Genomic DNA, 18839 nt, shown 5'->3' on the forward strand with positions numbered 1-18839 from the left:
TGGCACCCTCTCAGTGAAGCCTACTACCACCATACTATTTAACACTGCAAACTTCCTTATTATTTGTCACTGCCTGTTTCTTCCCAATAGAATTTAAGTTCAATAACATAGATTTCATGTGCCTAAAATGAATCTCACACACAGTAAATAGGCATTATAAAAATAAATAACACATAAATCTGTGAGACATATACCAACATAAGTGGCTCCTGAAGTCAGTAATAGTAAGTAACCCCAAACCAACATTTAAAAGGCAGGTCAAGGGGTGCCTGGGCAGCTTAGTCAGTTAAGCGTCCAACTTTAGCTCAGGTCACGATCTCAAGGTTCGTGAGTTTGAGCCCCGCGTCAGGCTCTGTGCCGACAGCCCAGAGCCTGGAGCCTGCTTCTGATTCTGTGTCTTCCTCTCTCTCTGCCCCTTCCCAAGTCATGCTCTGTCTCTCAAAAATAAATAAAAACATTACCAAAAAAAATTTTTTAAATAAATAAAAGGTAGATCAAGGGAGAGAAGTCCATGACGCTTGTAAAACAATGATGAATGTAAATAGAACAATGAGAAAATGAGAAAAAGGGTGATGAGGACGAAGTAGTAGAGAGGGAGTGGCTGACAATGTCACCTGCCATGGGAAGATCAAATATGAAGGACTGAAAGAGCCTATTACACACAACATTCAGAAAGTACTCTGATACTAAAGATCTCTGAATGGTACATCCTCAAAGGGTAAATTTTATGGTGTATGAATTATATTTCAGCAAAGCAGGCATGAAAAAGAAAAGAGAGTACTAGTGGCTGAGCTATCTCCATTGGAGGCAGAAAGTAAACAAGGGAGGTGAGACATGAAATAGAAACTCTCTTTCAAAAATCTGGCCATTAAGAAAAGAAAGATGAGGGTGATGATTTAACACCACAAACAATCAAACAACTCGTTACGGCATAAAAGTGAGTGTTTTGAAGTCAAGCTGACTTGAATTTTCGTCTTTCTCAAGTTACATTGTAAGTTATGCAACTTTAGTATCCTCATTAATAAAATGAGTTTAAAATTAGTACCTGTGTGACTGGATATCAGTATTTCATTTCTCTGCCTCACAGAACAATATTTCATTGCACAGATACACATTTTACTTATCCATTCATCAGCTGGTGAACATTTGCACTGTTTCCACTTTTGAGTTATTACGAATAATGCTATGAACTTTCATGCATAAGCTTCCGCATAAACATATGTTTTCATTATCCTTGGATAAATACCTAGAAGTGAAATTTCTAAGTAATGTGGTAATTTTATATCTAACATTTTAAAGAACTGTCAAATTGTTTTCCAAAGTGGTTACACCATTTTATATCCCCAACAGGAATGGTGAGGGTTCCAATTATCTGTTTTTTTTTTTATTACAGTAATACTTGTAAATATAAAGCAGAATCTCATTGTGATTTTAATTTGTATTTCCCTAATGACTACTAATTGAGTATCTTTTCTTATGCTTATTGGCTTTTTGGATATTTACTCTTTACTTCCAGTAAATATAATTTCAGAAAACACTAGGACCAAATAAAACTTAAAACTTATTTTCAAATGCTCAGCAAAGTTGTACCTGGCACAGGCATAATAAGTAACTTATTAGCTAAAGAAATGAATATTCTAATAAACAAATGAAAGATTAGGAATTAAAAATACTTGATTTAGTGGTATATCATTTCAATTTTCAAATAACTTAGTTTGAATTCCTATACAGTCTAATAGAATTTTCAGTGAAGAAAAGAAACTTTTTAAAAAATGCAATTACAAAGCAAATGTACTAATCCTCTGTTTAGTATTATGATAAATACCTACATTAATATTTTTAGTTTGGCCATAATAATGTACTCCATCAGATCAATAATAAAGTACTCCATCAGAAACTGGACTTATAATCCAATCATATTAATGCTTTAATTTCATGCTTCTTTGAAGACAGAGGTAAAAAAGCAAAAAATTGATTAAGTAGCAAATGACTTAAAAGTATGTGTTGATAAGCTTAATCAGATATGAATACTACAAATATATCCAACACTATAAAGAATGAGACACTCCTCAGGGACAAATGTCTACAAGGAAAATATTAGTAATCCAAGCTTATTGTCATTTTTCAAAAAGACCTGTGGGAATATGTGCCTTTCAATGTAAATGACTCTGGAGAAAGGAAATTGACTCTACATTGTGCCTAGTGAGTAGCTAAGGATGGGCTGTTTTCTCTTTTATAGGCCCTACTGTGAGTCCCATCACACAGAGTCACTTACCTTTAACTCTAAGGTTCTTTGTTCCCAAGTAATAAATACTTTAGGCCCCCAGGAGCCCACAGGAAAGTCACACAACCTACTAACCTACTAACCCTACAACCAAGTCTACTAACCTTTACTGCTGCTAGTTTAAGTTCTTATCTATCATTAGTTTTGAGAAGTATTGACTGCACAATTAATAAACAGACCATTTGTTCTTTTCAACTAGAACAATGTTGTATATAAATTGCAAAGAAGCAAACTAAACAAGGAAACCACAGCAAAGAATGCATGTCCTTTTTAACTTTCATTTGGTATCACACCAACTAGTGCCCAACTAAACTAAAACATTTTATCATTTATAAATAGAAATTGTTTTGAAATTCATAGTGTATAGAATGCATATAACCAGAGTAAATAATAAAGCTCAATTATATTTCATAAAATAAGGTAATAACAAAGAGCTGAAAAGCATCAGGGATATAAACTAATTTTTATACTATCATTGTTGCTAATTGGACCTATATTAAAACTATATTAATGTTTCTTCATGCTTAATAATAATAGCTTAGCTCATAACTATGTATCAGTATTTGTTTTTCTCTTAAAACCACATGTATATTTTTTATAATACTGAGGAAAATCTCAAACGTGATTTTTAACATAATATTTGTAATATAATTTCAGTAATTTTCTACTTTTAAAATGTGTACAGTTCTTAAAACCATATCTTTAATATTTATTTTCTAAAACTAGAGAACTAATTCACAGTAATTCAAAGTCTTCTACTATCACTGCAAAATGGAAACTTAAGAATGTCAATAAGAATCTTCATGATGATGAGAATTTTTAATTCCATTAATCTCTGAATTGCTCTAATATCCAAATGACAGATATTATCCCACATCTGAAACAACGGTTTTTCTTTCATCATAAAGATGTAGATATCTCTCGATATTCATAGTTTTTTTCAAGAACAACCCGTTCAGAGACCTTTTCATTCATGCAGATACCTATAATTATCAACATGATATTAATGTAACAGAAGAACACTTATTTCTGGAAAAAATTACAGTATATTTTGTTGGGCAGTGGAAATGGAATCTCAAGAAAGCCGTAAGTGTCCTCTGCAGGGAAGGAGCAGTTATAAAGGTGGTCCTGAAATCACCCACACCAGAGGGATTTCAGTCAGCTGAAAGGAGAGAGTAGGAAAGATTGGGGTCAGGGTTCCATAAAACAAGCTAATGCCATACATTCCTTACGATAGAGAGTGAAAAACCCCAGCCAGGAAGGATTCAGAAAAAACTCACTCAATGGGAGAGGGAACCACCTGTCAACCACAATTAAGCTGACCTTTTTTATTATTCATTAATCATATGGCAATAGCCTATAAAAATACCACTGAATGATTAAATTTAACAGGCAATGAAAATAGCCAGTCACATTAAGTCTGATCATCCATAAAAGAAAAGAAAAACAATACTGGTTTATTTTATTGCTCTATGATGAATCTGCTTTCATATGGAAGATATAAACTATGAAACTAAGGAATATAATTATTCATGTTAAGGCCACATTTTTTTCTAGTCAAAATATATTTCAAAAAAGTGAGAGAAAATAAAAAGGAAACAATAAAGCAAACTAATTTTATTTTTTTATTTTTATTTTTTTTAATTGTTTAATGTTTATTTATAACTGAGAGACAGAGACAGAGCGCAAGCAGAAGAGGGGCAGAGAGAGAGGAAGACGCAGAATCCGAAGCAGGCTCCAGGCTCTGAGCTGTCAGCACAGAGCCCAATGCGGGGCTCAAACCCACAGACAGTGAGATCATGACCTGAGCCGAAGTCAGACACTTAACCGACTGAGCCACCCAGGCGCCCCGAAAGCAAACTAATTTTAAACAAGAAATGAATGAGGTATCTACTACTCTAGTGTGAGTCATATAAAATGTGCTTCCTTCTGTTGGCTATCCTGCTTGACAGGACCTGAAATTTCCTTGAAAAGTGGTATCAAAAATAACTAAGGGGAAAAAAAGACTAAAGATGAAAAAAATATTAATTTTACTTCTGAATTTGAAAGGATCTGAATATTGTCATATACATTCCTTTTTTTTTTTTAAAGTTTTTTGTGTATTTATTTATTTAGAGACAGTGTGAGTGGGAGGAGGGGCAGAGAGAGAGTGAGAAGAGAGAGAATCCCAAGCAGGCTCTGCACCATCAGCACAGAGCCTGACGTAGGGTCAAACTCATGAAACTGTGAGATCATGACCTGAGCTGAAACTGAGAGTCAGATGCTTAACCAACTGAGCCACCCAGTAGCCCCTATTTCTGAGAGAGAATTAAATCACACACTGACCTGGACTAAGGCAGTCTTTCTAGTTTTTGTCAGCTTTCATTTCATTAAACTACCGTGGAACAGGTAAATACTGTAAGGAGAACACTTTGAGGTGATTTTCCCCCTTCCTGTAATTTGCTTCCTTCTGGGTATTTGGCCTATGCTGACCTAGAACAGGGCTGGAACTGAGCTGAGGATAGGTGGATGGTAAAAGTAGGAAAGGTAAGAATAAAGAATATCCTTATAGTTTTCTTTTCATCATCCAATAAAGAGATGAAATAATGCTAACTAGTAAGACATCAATTTAATAATCAACCTGCTTACATTTTTATTTTGAAAATAATCGTACTGAACCATGGAATCAAAAAAATTGCTTTGTATAAATATTTGTGCTTAGAAAAGCATATACAAACTGCTACTAATACCTGATGCTTAAGTAACTCAGTGGAGAACATGAAGGAGAGTAAAGAACATCAAAGCATGTCCTCAGGATGAAGGGATCCCTGCTGATGAAGTAAAACCTCTTACTGTCCAACTCTTAATGGTACGTACAAAACTAACAACTCATATTTATGTAGCACTTCAGGTTTTTGTTTTTGTTTTTGTTTTTTTTACTTTTCTTTTTATTATTTTTTTGTCTTTGAGAGAGAGAGCACGTGTGCACAGACACACACATGCACGTGCAAGAGTGGAGGGTTCAGAGGGAGGGAGGAAGGGAAGGAGAGAGAGAGAGAGAGAAGGAGAGAGAGAATCTTAAGCAGGCTCCATGCCTACGATGGGGCTTGATCCCAAGACTCTGAGATCTTGACCTGAGCTGAAATCAAGAGTTGGTCATTCAACCAACTATGCCACCCTGGTGCCCAGCACTTCAGATTTTTAAAACGTGTTTTCATATGTTATCTCATTTGTTCATTAAGATGAGCCAGTTAGAAAGTATCCCTACTTTACATATAAGGAAGCTAAGTGCAAAGCAGGTAAAGGAAGAGTCCAACATGTTAAAGTTTGAAAGAAGTGTAGACAGAAACTGAATTTGGTCTTTTCACATTTAACCCTTGACCCTTACTACTGTACTTTTCAATAATACCAGAGGGGCCATATCCTAGTGGAAATTACTCTTCTGTGGAAAAAACATGAATTCCTAGAGGAAATACTGAAGTCTTCCTGTTTGGGGCATATATGTTTTTGTTTGTTTGTTTGTTTGTTTGTTTGTTTTTAACGTTTATTTATTTTTGAGACAGAGAGAGAGACAGAGCATGAACGGGGGAGGAGCAGAGAGAGAGGGAGACATAGAATGGGAAGCAGGCTCCAGGCTCTGAGCCATCAGCCCAGAGCCGGACGCGGGGCTCAAACTCACCGACCGCGAGATCGTGACCTGAGCTGAAGTCGGACGCTTAACCGACTGAGCCACCCAGGCGCCCCAGGGGCATATATGTTTTTGACGATAATGGCAAACACACACATACACAGTACATACACGGTAATAACAGTCATCCAAACTTAAAATTTCAAAATTCCACTTCTGGTCTCCCCCAATTCCGTTTAGTTACTAAAACTCAAGACTATATCTTTGTTTTTTGCTTTTTTGTTTTTCAGATTTTTATTTAAGTTCTAGTCAGTTAACATATAGTATAATATTAGTTTCAGGACTAGAACTCAGTAATTCATTACTTACATGCAACACCCAGTGCTCATCACAAGTGCCCTCTTGAATACCCATCACCCATTTAGCTCACCACCACCCCCACCCACCTCCGTCCATTAACCCTGCTTGTTCTCTGTAGTTAAGTCTCTTATGGTTTGCTTCCCTCCCTTTTTTTCCCTTCCTCTATGAAGAACCCATCTTTGAAATCTCTGTCTTTTCCCTTCCCTCTGTTCCCACCAAAATTCAGATTTAGTTTTTACATAACCTTAAATACTGAAATCTAGTCCTGTCACCACTCTCCTTTCTCCTCCAACAACCTTCTGCACTGCCACAAAAAAGAAAAAGTCAACATGCACTCTTGCCAACAACAGAGGGTTTGAACTTTTCTGCACAGAATACAGTCCTCTCTGCCATCTCGAACCGACCTTATTACCCTTTTGGTTTCATTTCTCCTTTGCCCACAACACAAATCCTGTATTACACACTCCTAATACACCAAACCATATGCTCACCCACTGGAAATGTTATGTGTGTGCTTCCATACTTCTGTGTCTTTTCTTGGGATGACCTCTAAATCTTTATCTCTAGGAAGTAACATTTAAACTGGTGAAGAACTGGATCTATTCGGGAATGCAGATTAAAAGGAAAACTGGGTGGCACCTGGGTGGCTCGGTCGGTTAAGCATCTTACTCTTGATGTCCGCTCAGGTCATGATTTCACAGTGGTTAAGATCAAACCCCGTGTCAGACTCTGTGCTGGGCACAGAGCCTGCTTAAGATTCTCTCTCTTTCAAAAAAAAAAAAAAAAAAAAACTTAATAGGAAAATTTCATTGCATGCTGTGACTCTGGTATTAACTCCTTGCTCTCCTTGCTTGTTGTGTTTCCTTCCTAGAAAGATGACAAATAGCTTGGTTTGCACTTGATAATGCTAAAACTATAAGGGAAAAGTGCACACCAGTTCCCAGGCTGCGAGCCAGTAAAGCAGTGATACGCTGCGCATTTCAGGAAGATCTGAGGGGACCTGATAAGCACTTATGTCCTGAGTATTTACTCCTCTTTCTCTGTTTTATCTCCTTTGTGACAGAAAATGAGGCAATAAATAATTCCACAATATTAACGAAAATACATTCAACTACATGACTTACCTTTTGAAAGACCTACTAATCTAGCCTTTAGGTAAACTATGCATAGTAGTTATGTAGAGATTTGAAGCAGGATACTACCTGAAACAGCAATCCTAAGGAGTATTTAAGTGCTAAAATTATGACAGTAGTATCCATGGAACTAACAGGGCCTCTACACAGAGAATTTTAAATATTTATATGCCCAAAAGGTTGCTGCCATTTTCTTTTGGGCAGAACAACAAAGTTCAAAGTACAGTAATGAAAGTTATCACTGGGCTTACTGGCAATCAATACCAATTAAAAGCTACATTTTAAAATGCATATCAGGTGTTACTGGAAAATGCATCCATCTGAATAGCAGCTATTGAAAAAAAGTTTATCAAAAAGGGTAAATAATGTATAAAAAGTCCCAAGTGAGTGATGAAAACCTTGTTCAGATGACAAGCCACATATCAGTTGGAAGCCAGTGCTCAGACTTATTGGCACCAACAATGTTTTCTTAATTTCCTAAGTGTGCATAACATCACACCACCCAGTTGGCCTAGAGTACCCTTATTTATTGCTTTATTCTATGAAAGACTACTTCAACTTACTTATATTGCTGACAAATCCATTTTATAATTTTCATTAGCAGTTCTAATGGTTCTTATGCAATATTTCATATTTATTTATGCTTTCATTCAGCAAAACAGTTGCTGAGTACCTGTTATGGGTTTGGCACTATAGACACAATCTCTATTCTCAGAAAGGCTAGAAGCTGGTGACGGTAGAGAGAAGACTAGTGAATGGCAATGACCGTGATATAAACAAGCCAAGCACAGTAAACCTAACTCTTCCTGGAGACTGAGCTCAGGGAAGGCATCTAGAGGAAGAAATTATATCTGAATTCTTAAAAGAAATTAACCAGAACATACAGGAAGATTTCAAATATATGGCACTTTGGGATGACGGTAAGACCCAAGGTATGGCCATGGAGTGAAGGCCTCAAGTGGTGTAACTATTCCTGTCCTAATACCACTGCCCTTCAGTCCTCAGTACTGGGGGCTGCTACATTGCTAGGTTTCCTTTTTCCTGCCTGATGACATTTTCAACTCATTTCATCCTATGGCTTTATTCTAATTTTTAAAATGTGACCCCATGTTTTGAGGTTTTTAAGAGAAAAAAAGATATAATTTTGTATATTCCCATAAGAATTTTTCTATCAGCACTTTCAGCCATTTATTAAAAAAATATTTATAGAGCAATAATAATTATTGAACTATATGACAGGCTTGGCTTTAAGTGCTAGGAATATGATGGTGAAGCAGGTATGCCACACATGCCCTTATAGACTTTACATTCTAGAGGCGGGGGGGTGGGGGGACCTAACAAACAAATATGGTATCATCTCATAAGAAAAAAAAGGCAATAATAAAGGTGAAACAGAATAATGTGATAATACTGGGGGGAAAAAAGTTTAGGCAAGGGGGACTAAGAAAAGCCTTGCCCGAAGCAGAATCCTTTGAGCTGAAGCCTGAATGATGAGAAGGAAACAGCCTAGAAAGATCTGAAGGAAGAGTATTCCAGGCAGAAGGAATTGCTAATGAAAAGATACTTGAATAAAAAGAATCCTTGGTATTCAACTGACCAAAAAAAAAAAAAAAAAAAAAAAAAAAAAGCCCAATAATTAGACAATGACTGGACGATGTAGTGTTTCAGATCAGTGGTTCCTAAACTGTGCTGCACACTGGAATTATCTGAGATGCTTTTAAAAATCCAGATATCCTGCAATACCCCAGACCAATTAAACCAGAATCGCTGGAGTAGGAACAGAGATCAGTATTCTTTAAAACTCTCCATGTGATTCTGATATGCAGTCCCAGTGGAGAAGCACTAATTTAGGCCATGGTGAAGAATTTAAATTTTAGTCTAATTACATAAACAGCTACTGAAAGATTAAAATTTCAACTGAAATTTGTCATGTACCTAGACTGTTTCGTTTCAACCTGGATATTTCGTTAAAAGGAGCAATACACCTTAGACGTGTTAGTTCCTGAAGCAAATTCTTTTGAACAACAAAAATGAAGGCAATTATTGAAACACTTCCCTTTAAAAATGTGGGGCGCCTGGATGGCTCAGTCAGTTGGGTATCTAAGTTTGGCTCAGGTCATGATCTCGTGGCTCACGAGTTCAAGCCCTGCGTCGGGCTCTGTGCTGACAGCTCAGAGCCTGGAGCCTGCTTTGGATCCCCCCCTCCCCCGCCTCTTCCTCACTCGTTTTCTCTCTCTCCCTCTTTTAAAAATAAGTAAACATTAAAAAATGTTAAAAAGTAAAAATTAAATAAAAATTAAATTTAGCTGAAAATTATTTTGGAAATGCCTAATGTATTCATTTTATATACCTCCCTGTAAATTCTAGAATATATTTGCTTATATTTTGTGAATGACTTATCTCTTGTGAGGAAAACAAATACACAAACCTTTGAAACAGTATCTGAATTTTGCTGACATTATTCTTTTTGATGATCTGTAAGACTGACCATGGGATTCCTCTAGTGTGGGTCACATGAGCACATGATCCACTCTGCTGTAAATGGTACATCATTTTGTGGCACGTAATTCTGTAAGACTTCACCTACTAGAGCTGAGTTAAGAAATAATCTTGGGGCGCCTGGGTGGCGCAGTCGGTTAAGCGTCCGACTTCAGCCAGGTCACGATCTCGCACTCCATGAGTTCGAGCCCCGTGTCGGGCTCTGGGCTGATGGCTCAGAGCCTGGAGCCTGTTTCCGATTCTGTGTCTCCCTCTCTCTCTGCCCCTCCCCTGCTCATGCTCTGTCTCTCTCTGTCCTGAAAATAAATAAACGTTGAAAAAAAAAATTCCTTCCAAATTTATAAAAAAAAAAAAAAAAAAAAAAGGAAATAATCTTTAAGGAGAAATGCGGTTGATTCACCAGCACTGCTGCGACCTGAGAAACTCATCACATTAAAATGTTTAGATACATTTATCAGATATAGATGACATTTCTATTGTTCAAATAAACACACCCGTATACCTTTTGTTGTACTGCACTGAGTAGAAAATAAAGCCCCTAATGGTAGTAAAACGTTTCATTTCCCAACTCTTGGGGTCAATTTAAATTCTTATTTTTTTAACAATAACTGTGCCTAAATTAAGGAACCTAAATTAAGCTGTAAGAAAAGCAAAAGCAAGGATGTCCCGGTCACATTCCAGGAGAGCAAACCAAGCAGCTAAAAACTGATTGAACTATCATGTGGTGCTACAGTCCTAAGATTTCCACTGATACAGCATCTTCTCCAGTTTCAATTAACGTATTAATTTAGGCTAACCAGCTGAAGGAGTTCTACTTAAAAATCCAACCACTCCACAGAAGGTAAACTTAGGATATTCCTTTACTTATCTACCCAAAACAAAACTTCATCAGAATTGCGTATGTAAAAAAAAAAAAAGTGCATATGTAAATATTATACTACCCCCAATTTTCCTCTAAAGGACAAATTTTCTACACAGTCTATTTGTCCTGGAATTCACAGAATGTAAGTAAAAAGGGTTGACAACTTCTACTCAAACTTTTCTTCGGAAAGTTCTATCCGATAAAGCCAGCCAAGGTAATCTCTCTATCTCAGAACAGCCTTTGCATTCTTTCTCTCCCTTTATGAAAACCCACAGCAATCCCAACTTGCATTACATACTTGTTTCCCTTTTCTTGTAGACAGTATCTGAACTGAAATCAGGAGCTATATTTTATGCATTTTTGCATATTCACACAACCTTTGTGGGGTTAAGCAAACATCTAATTAAGGAATGAATAATGAAAACTTATCAACCTCCCAAGGCTGAAGATAAGACAGAACAGCTCAGTGCTGGTATGACCTCGTGCAAATATACATCGCCACTTCCAAGCCCTGACTACCATTCTCTCCCTCCTTGGTAAACTAAAAGAGAAGTAAAAAAAATACGTGAAAATGTGAAATGAGAGGTGCCCTTATGCTCCAAACAAGAAGGGTGGATCAATGAGGAAGAGGATTTGATGATTAAAGACTGCAGACTCAAATGAAAAATCAAATAGAACCATAAATCCATTCAATCACTTGTTCCTTCCGCAAACAATTTTGAATACCTAAAATATTCCAGGCACCTGTAACATACAAAAGTAAATGAAACGCAACTCATGCCTCCAGGTAGCACACAGTTAAATGCTATAATGCACAGTAATAAAAGCAACGCAAGAGCTATGCCTAAGTGATAAAGAGATACAAGTACTTCATTCAATGGGGAAGGAAAGATGGTAGTGGAACTAAGGTTTGTTTGTTTGTTTTTTATAATGTTTATTCATTTATTTTTGACAGAGAAAGAGAGTGTGAGCGGAGAGGGACAGAGAGAGACACAGAATCCGAAGCAGGTTCCAAGCTCCGAGCTGTCAGCACAGAGCCCAACACGGGGCTCGAACCCACAAACCATGCGATCATATCTGAGCCAAAGTCAGATGCTTAACTGACTGAGCCAGCCAGGCACCCTGATAGTGGAACTAAGTCTTAATAGGGGGAGTAGAAATTATTCTAGGATAAGAGGCAAAGGGGGATCCATTCCAGAAAGAGGCAGAACAAAGGCATAAAAAGCAAATAAATAAATAGGACATTTTAAATCCTTCATAAAGTGAACGACAAGTACAACTGTCATGAATAAACACGCTAAATAAACTGTTACTACCTTTCACAGCACAATTAAAATGTGAAGTCAACTGGGATAATCTGAAAATATTTTTATCAAAATCTGGCATTCCAATTATCTACTCACCTCATGTTACTTTTGTTACTTTATGATCCAGTTTTCCAATTATTTTATCATTTGCCACTTTTATAGGTTTGCCATGTACCTATGATGAAACTTCTTTTGTTCCAAAGACAGTTCAATAGTCTTAAAATCAAGTTATAATTAAATGAACAAGCCTACTGCCAATTTCACTAGGCTGCGTGCTGGAAATCAGACTGTATTGCAGAAAAATTTCCCTGAGGGCAAACTGTTGAGGCAAAATTATGACTATGACACGGACTAAGCAACCCTATGTTGCAACTTATTATAGCTACACTTTGCAAATATTTTAAAAGATCATTCAAAGTATGGTTAATAAATCACTAAGTAACACTGCCTTCGATCTTGTGAAGACTGAATTTTCATCATCAGTGGGCCAGGCTGATGGCTAAAAAGCGATGTACTCTCCTACGTACAGTAATTGCAATCAACTGTGATGATCCATTCATTTTATATCACCTTTGACCCTTTTAAGAGGGCTGAATGGAGCCTGGTCCTCGATAGCCCTGTGAAGATACAGTCGTGTTTCACGTAGGCAGTGGTTTTCTGGTCGCTGGCTTTCACAGGCTGCCGCGTGCCTGGGTCTCCCACAAAAACCAGCTGGATAGGGTTGTTGCTGAAAGCAGAGGAGAAACCGAAGTGAAAAGATGCAGTGAACAGGGTCCAGCACAGGCAGACAAAATATCTGAAACTGTCAAAAAATTTTCCAAAGCGCACATGGCTCGCTTATCTAGTGGCACAGGACAAACTGAACTGCTGTGGCCAACAAGAAAGGAGACGCCAGCAGCTGCACACTCATCACCTTTAATGAAGCCTTCGCTCTTCACAGTTGTGAAACTCAACCATATGGTTCTTGATATTTGAAAAGATCCGTTTTAAGAATCACTGGGAAAATCTGTCAGTACTTATGCAGAGTTAGATTTTAGGAAGAGATGGGATTTCTCTGCACTTTTACAGAACATTTTTCCTCTTTTGCTACAAAAACACAAGGTTTCAATAGCTGGCCAGTTAAAACTATTACCATTCATAAATTCTGCATGTCTGAGAACTTGATATAACCTAAAACATGTACCACCCACAATCATAAGTTTGGCCTAGCCAAGAGAAAAACACCAAATTTAGAATCCCATTACATGCTATCACTGGAAATTCACTGAATGTTTAATTAGTAAAACTAGGGGCGCCTGGGTGGCTCAGTCGGTTAAGCAGCCGACTTCGGCTCAGGTCATGATCTCGTGGTCCGTGAGTTCGAGCCCCGCATCGGGCTCTGTGCTGACAGCTCAGAGCCTGGAACCTGTTTCGGATTCTGTGTCTCCCTCTCTCTGACCCTCCCCCATTCATTCTCTGTCTCTCTCTGTCCCAAAAATAAATAAACGTTAAAAAAAATTAAAAAAAAAATTAGTAAAACTAGAAGATGAACCCGAGGATGTTCAGCTCAAGTGTTTTTGTTTTGTTTTTTTTTTAACACAAAAGGTTTTATCTTCATCTCTAACAACATCTATTTCCACATTCTATAACTTTAGAATTCACCTCTAAAGGCTGGGTACAAAGGAGTGTGGTAGATTTTATTTTCCAAAAATGCCCACAACAATATCGCCCACAGCAAATGCTCTTCTTACATCCATTTGAGAGGTGAAGTCTAAACTCTTTCTCCTTAACTCTGGATAAGCTTATGACTATGCTAAAAGTGAACCTCTGTGCTTCAAGGCCAGGTGATAACATGTGATTCGAATCCCCCCTTACTCCTAAGAACACTCCTGTGTTCTTGAAGTCTTTAGTTGCCATTTTAGCAGTCTCACCATGCAGAGGCCAGACACAGTGCCGTAAAAGAGAGACCCAAGTTCCCCATAGTGGGGAAATCAGAGAGGCCTCCAGACTGAGTGAACACAGACATGCATGGACAGTTCCTAGCTGCTTCAGTCCCCCTGCTGTTCCTGCTCCAGACCCCATCTGACTGCAAAGGCATGAAACACTCTGTGCCAGAACCACCTAGTGGAGCTCTGCCCAAATGCTGACACACACATACCAGGCAAGACAGGTAAGAACACTGTCTTTTGCTATTTTAAGTTGCTAAGTTATACAGTTATAAAGCTACAGTTTTGTCAAAATGCAACACATAACTGGAACACACTTTAATATCAGGTGTGAAGTGGGATAATAAAAAATTGGATAAACCCAGAGGTGCCTGGGTAGCTCAGTGGGTTGAGAGTCTGACTCTTGGTTTTGGCTCAGGTCCCGAACTCACGATTCTGTGAGTTTGAGGTCCACAGCACAGGGCCTGCCTGGGATTCTCTGTCTCCTTCTCTCTCTGCCCCTCCCCCACTCATTCTGTCTCTCTGTCTCAACAATATATAAACAAACATTTTTAAAATTTTAAATAAACCCAAACATACGGTATTCGTCTTTGGACCAGACCGTAGATGGAACCTGAAGGAGACTATCAGTGGAAGACTGATAGGCCTCAAAGAGTTGGACTGTGAGAGTTCCAGAGAAATAAGTGTTTTGTTTTTGGAAGAGGCAGAAAAGGAGACTCTTGTTACATGGCTGCAGTACATTGAGCAATATTGTTGCCCACAGTGATGTGGAAAATAAAAAAAGCACCTAATGATATCCAAAGATCTGGCTAAGGAGATTTTCAAGCAGAATAGTGAAAGAAACACCTGTCTTCCTTTTGCTACTTAGGATGAGATGTACAGAGATGTACAGAGAATGGTGAGTTAAAAATTTGTTTGCTTTTCAGCAAAATTTGGAGGGTCTATAAAGAGACAGGATTTGCTGGGTTTCCAAAACAAAACTGTTTTTCATTCCCTATCACTTCAGAGAGCAAAAGAGTCTCAAAGTAATGGCAAGGCTCAAGGAAAGGCAAAATGCACATGTAGTCAGAAAGATCTGGTCCACAAATAAAGGTAAGTGTGTGATTAAAAGTACTCTTTTTTAACACCTCAGGAATATTAAGGTGGTGCCATTTAAGTCCTGTAAGACAGAAAAAAAGGCCATATAAGGATCTTCTAGGCATATGTAGCCAACTTTCTTTGATGAACAACTGGACACAGGGAATCTTAAGGGTGTTTATCCAACTGCAGCCTGATAGGGAAGCCCTGAAAAAGGAGAGATTATATGCAAAATTTTACGGGTGTGGCTTTTGCTAACAGTGGATTACTTTTTTTTAAGATTTTATTTAAATTACAGTTAATTAACATATAGTGTAATATTAGTTTCAGGAGTAGAATTTTGTGATTCTTCACTTACATACAACACCCAGTGCTCATCACAAGTGCCCTCCTTAATACCCATCTAGCCCATCCCCCCCCACTCACCTCCCCTCCAGAAACCCCCATTTTGTTCTCTATAGTTAAGAAGAAGCTGTTTTATGGTTTCCCTCTCTCTTTTTTTCCCATGTTCATCAGTTTCATTTCTTAAATTTCACATATGAGTGAAATCATATAGTATTTGTCTTTCTGACTTATTTCACTTAGCGTAATATACTCTAGCTCCATCTACGTCATTGCAAATGGCAAGATTTCATTCTTTTATGGCTGGATATTATTCCACTGTATGTATGTACTACTTCTTTATCCATTTACAAGTCAATGGACATTTGGGCTCTTTCCATAATTTGGCTATTGTCGGATGTGCAGGGGTGCAGGGGCTCCTGGGTGGCTCAGTCGGTTAAGCATCCAACTCTTGACTTCAGTTCAGGTCATGAGCTCACGGTTTGTGAGCTCATGGTCTGCACCATCAGAGCCTGCTTGGGATTCTTTGTCCCAGAGCCTGCTTGGGACTCTTTGTCTCCCACTCTCTGCCCCTCTCCTGCTTGTTCTCTCTCTCTCTCTCTCTCTCTCTCTCTCTCTCTCTCTCTCTCCCTCTCTCAAAATAAATAAATGTTAAATACATACATACATACATACATACATACACCGGGATGAATGTGTCCCTTTGAATCAGTATTTTTGTGTCCTTTGGGTAAATACCTAGTAGTGCAATTGCTGGATCGTAGGGTAGTTCTATTTTTAACTTTTTGAGGAACCTCCATACTGTTTTCCAGAGTGGTTGCACCAGTTGGTGGTGATTCCCACCAACAGTGTAAGAGCATTCCCCCTTCTCCTCATCCTCACCGACAGTTGTTTTTTCCTGTGTTGTTAACTTTGGCCATTCTGACAGGTGTGAGGTACTATCTCCTCATGGTTTCAATTTGTACTTCTCTGATGATGAGTGATGTTGAGCATCTTTTCATGTGTCAGCTGGCCATCTGTATGTCTTCATCAGAAAAATGTCTATTCATGTCTTCTGCCCATTTCTTAAATAGATTATCTGGTTTTGGGGTGTTGAGCTTGATACGTTTTTTATAGATTTTGGATACTAACTCTTTACCAGATTCTGTCATTTGGAAATATCTTCTCCCATTCTGTAGGCTGCCTTTTAGTTTTGTTGATTGTCTCCTTCACTGTGCAGAAGCTTTTACCTTGATGAAGTCTCCATACTTCAGTTTTGCATTTGTCTCCCTTGCCTCTGGAGGCATATCTAATAAGACGCTGCTATGGCTGACATCAAAGAGGTTGCTGCCTGTGTTCTCCTCCAGGATTTTGATGGTTTACTGTCTCACATTTAGATCTTTCATCTATTTTGAATTTGTTTTTGTGTACGGTGTAAGAAAGTGGTCCAGTTTCATTCTTTTGCATGTTTCTGTCCAGTTTTCCCAACACCATGATTTGAAAAGACTGTCTTTTTTCCATTGGATTATCTTTTCTGCTTTCTTAAAGTTGACCGTATAGTTGTGAGTTCATTTCTGGGTTTTCTATTCTGTTCCGCTGATGTCATATTGTGCTAATGCCATATTGTCTTGATCATGACAGCTTTGTAATATAACTTGGAGTCTGGAATTGTGATGCCTCCTGCTTTGCTTTTCTTTTTCAAGACTGCTTTGGCTATTTAGAGTCTTCTGTGGTTCTATACAAATTTTAGGATTGTTTGTTCTAGCTCTGTAAAATATGCTGGTATTATTTTGATAGGGATTGCATTAAATGTGCAGACTGCCTTCAGTAATATAGACATTTTAACAATATTTGTTCTTCCAATCCATGAGCCATGGGATGTTTTTCTATTTCTTTGTATCATATTCAATTTCTTTCATAAGTTCTATAGCTTTCAGCATACAGATCTTTTACATCTTTGGTTAGTTTTAATCCTAAGTATCTTATGGCTTTGATGGAATTGAAAATGGGATCAATTCCTTAATTTCTCTTTCTGCTGCTTCATAATTGGTATATAGAAATGCAACAGATCCCTGTACAATTATTTTGTATCCTGAAACTTTACTGATTTCATGTGTCACCTTGAGCAATTTTCGGGGGAGTCTTTTGGGTTTCTACATAAAGTATCGTGTCTTCTGAGAATATTGAAAGTTCAACTTCGAGGAGCACCTAGGTGGCTCAGTTGGTTGAGCACCCAACTTCACCTCAGGTCATGATCTCACAGTTCATGAGTTCAATCCCTGGGCTGGGCTCTGGGCCAACAGCTCAGAACCTGAAGCCTGGTTCAGATTCTGTCTCCCTCTCTGCCCCTCTCCCACTCATGCTTTGTCTCTCTCTCTCACTCAAAAAACGAATAAACTTAAAAATATTTTTTTATAAAGATGTTCAACTTCTTTGCTGATTTGGATGTCTTTTATTTCTTTTTGTTGTCTGATTTGCTGAGGTTAGGATTTCTAGTTCTATGTTAAAAAACAATGGTAAGAGTAGATATCCCTGACTTGTTCCTGACCATAGAGGAAAAGCTTACAGTTTTTCCCCACTGAGGATTATATTAGCTGGGGGTCTTTCATATATGGTCTTTCTGAGGTTAGGTTCCCTCTATCCCTACTTTGTTAAGGGTTTTTATCAAGAATGGGTGCTGTCCTTTGTCAAATGCTTTTTCTGCATCTGTTGAGAGGATCATATCATATGATTCTTATCATTTCTTTTCTTAATGTAGTTAGATGCTGACTGAACTGTGAATATTGAACCACCCTTGCAGCCTAGGAATAAATCTCACTTGATCGTGTGGTAAATAATTCTTTCAATGTACTCTTGGATTTGATTTGCTAGTACCTACCTGAGAATATCTACACCCATATTCATCAGGGATATTGGCCTGTAATTGTCCTTTGTAGTGCAGTCTTTGTCTGGTTTTGAAATCAAGGTTATGCTGGCCTCAGAGAATGAATTTGGAAGTTTTTCATTCCATTTCTATTCTTCAAAACAGTTTGAGAGAAACAGGTATTAACTCTTCTTTAAATGTTTGGTAGATTTCTCCCGGGAAGGCATCTGGTCTAAGACCTTTGTTTGTTGGGAGATTTTTGATAACTGATTCAATTCCTTTGCTGGTTATTGGTCTGTTCAAATTTTTTGTTCCTTCCTGATTCACTTTTAGTAGTTTATATGTTTCTAGGCATTTACCCATTTCTTCCAGATTGCCCAATTTGTTGGCGTATAATTTTTTATAATACTCTCTTAGAATTGTTTATATTTCTGTGGTGTTGGTTGGATCTCTCCTCTCTCATTCATGATTTTATTTACTTGGGTCCTTTCTCCCTCCTTTTTGATAAGTTTGGTTATCAATTGTATTAATTCTTTCAAAGAACCACTGTGGGATTTTGTTTGTTTCTATATCATTTATTTCTGCTCTAATCTTTGTTTTT

The 18839-nt window shown here is 37.8% G+C and overlaps 1 protein-coding gene across 2 annotated transcripts in view; it reads right to left on the reverse strand.

The window, feature by feature from the left end:
* Positions 1-12774, reverse strand: part of BMPR1B (bone morphogenetic protein receptor type 1B) — a 179138-nt gene extending 166364 nt beyond the window's left edge. For both annotated transcript variants that reach the window (XM_030313413.1, XM_030313411.1), the window contains exon 1: positions 12623-12774. The gene's annotated coding sequence lies outside the window, so the exon portion shown is untranslated. The remainder of the gene's footprint in view (positions 1-12622) is intronic.
* Between the last annotated feature and the right edge of the window lie 6065 nt (positions 12775-18839).

The sequence above is a fragment of the Lynx canadensis genome, chromosome B1 (genome assembly GCF_007474595.2).
Source record: "Lynx canadensis isolate LIC74 chromosome B1, mLynCan4.pri.v2, whole genome shotgun sequence".
NCBI classification, from domain to species: domain Eukaryota; kingdom Metazoa; phylum Chordata; class Mammalia; order Carnivora; family Felidae; genus Lynx; species Lynx canadensis.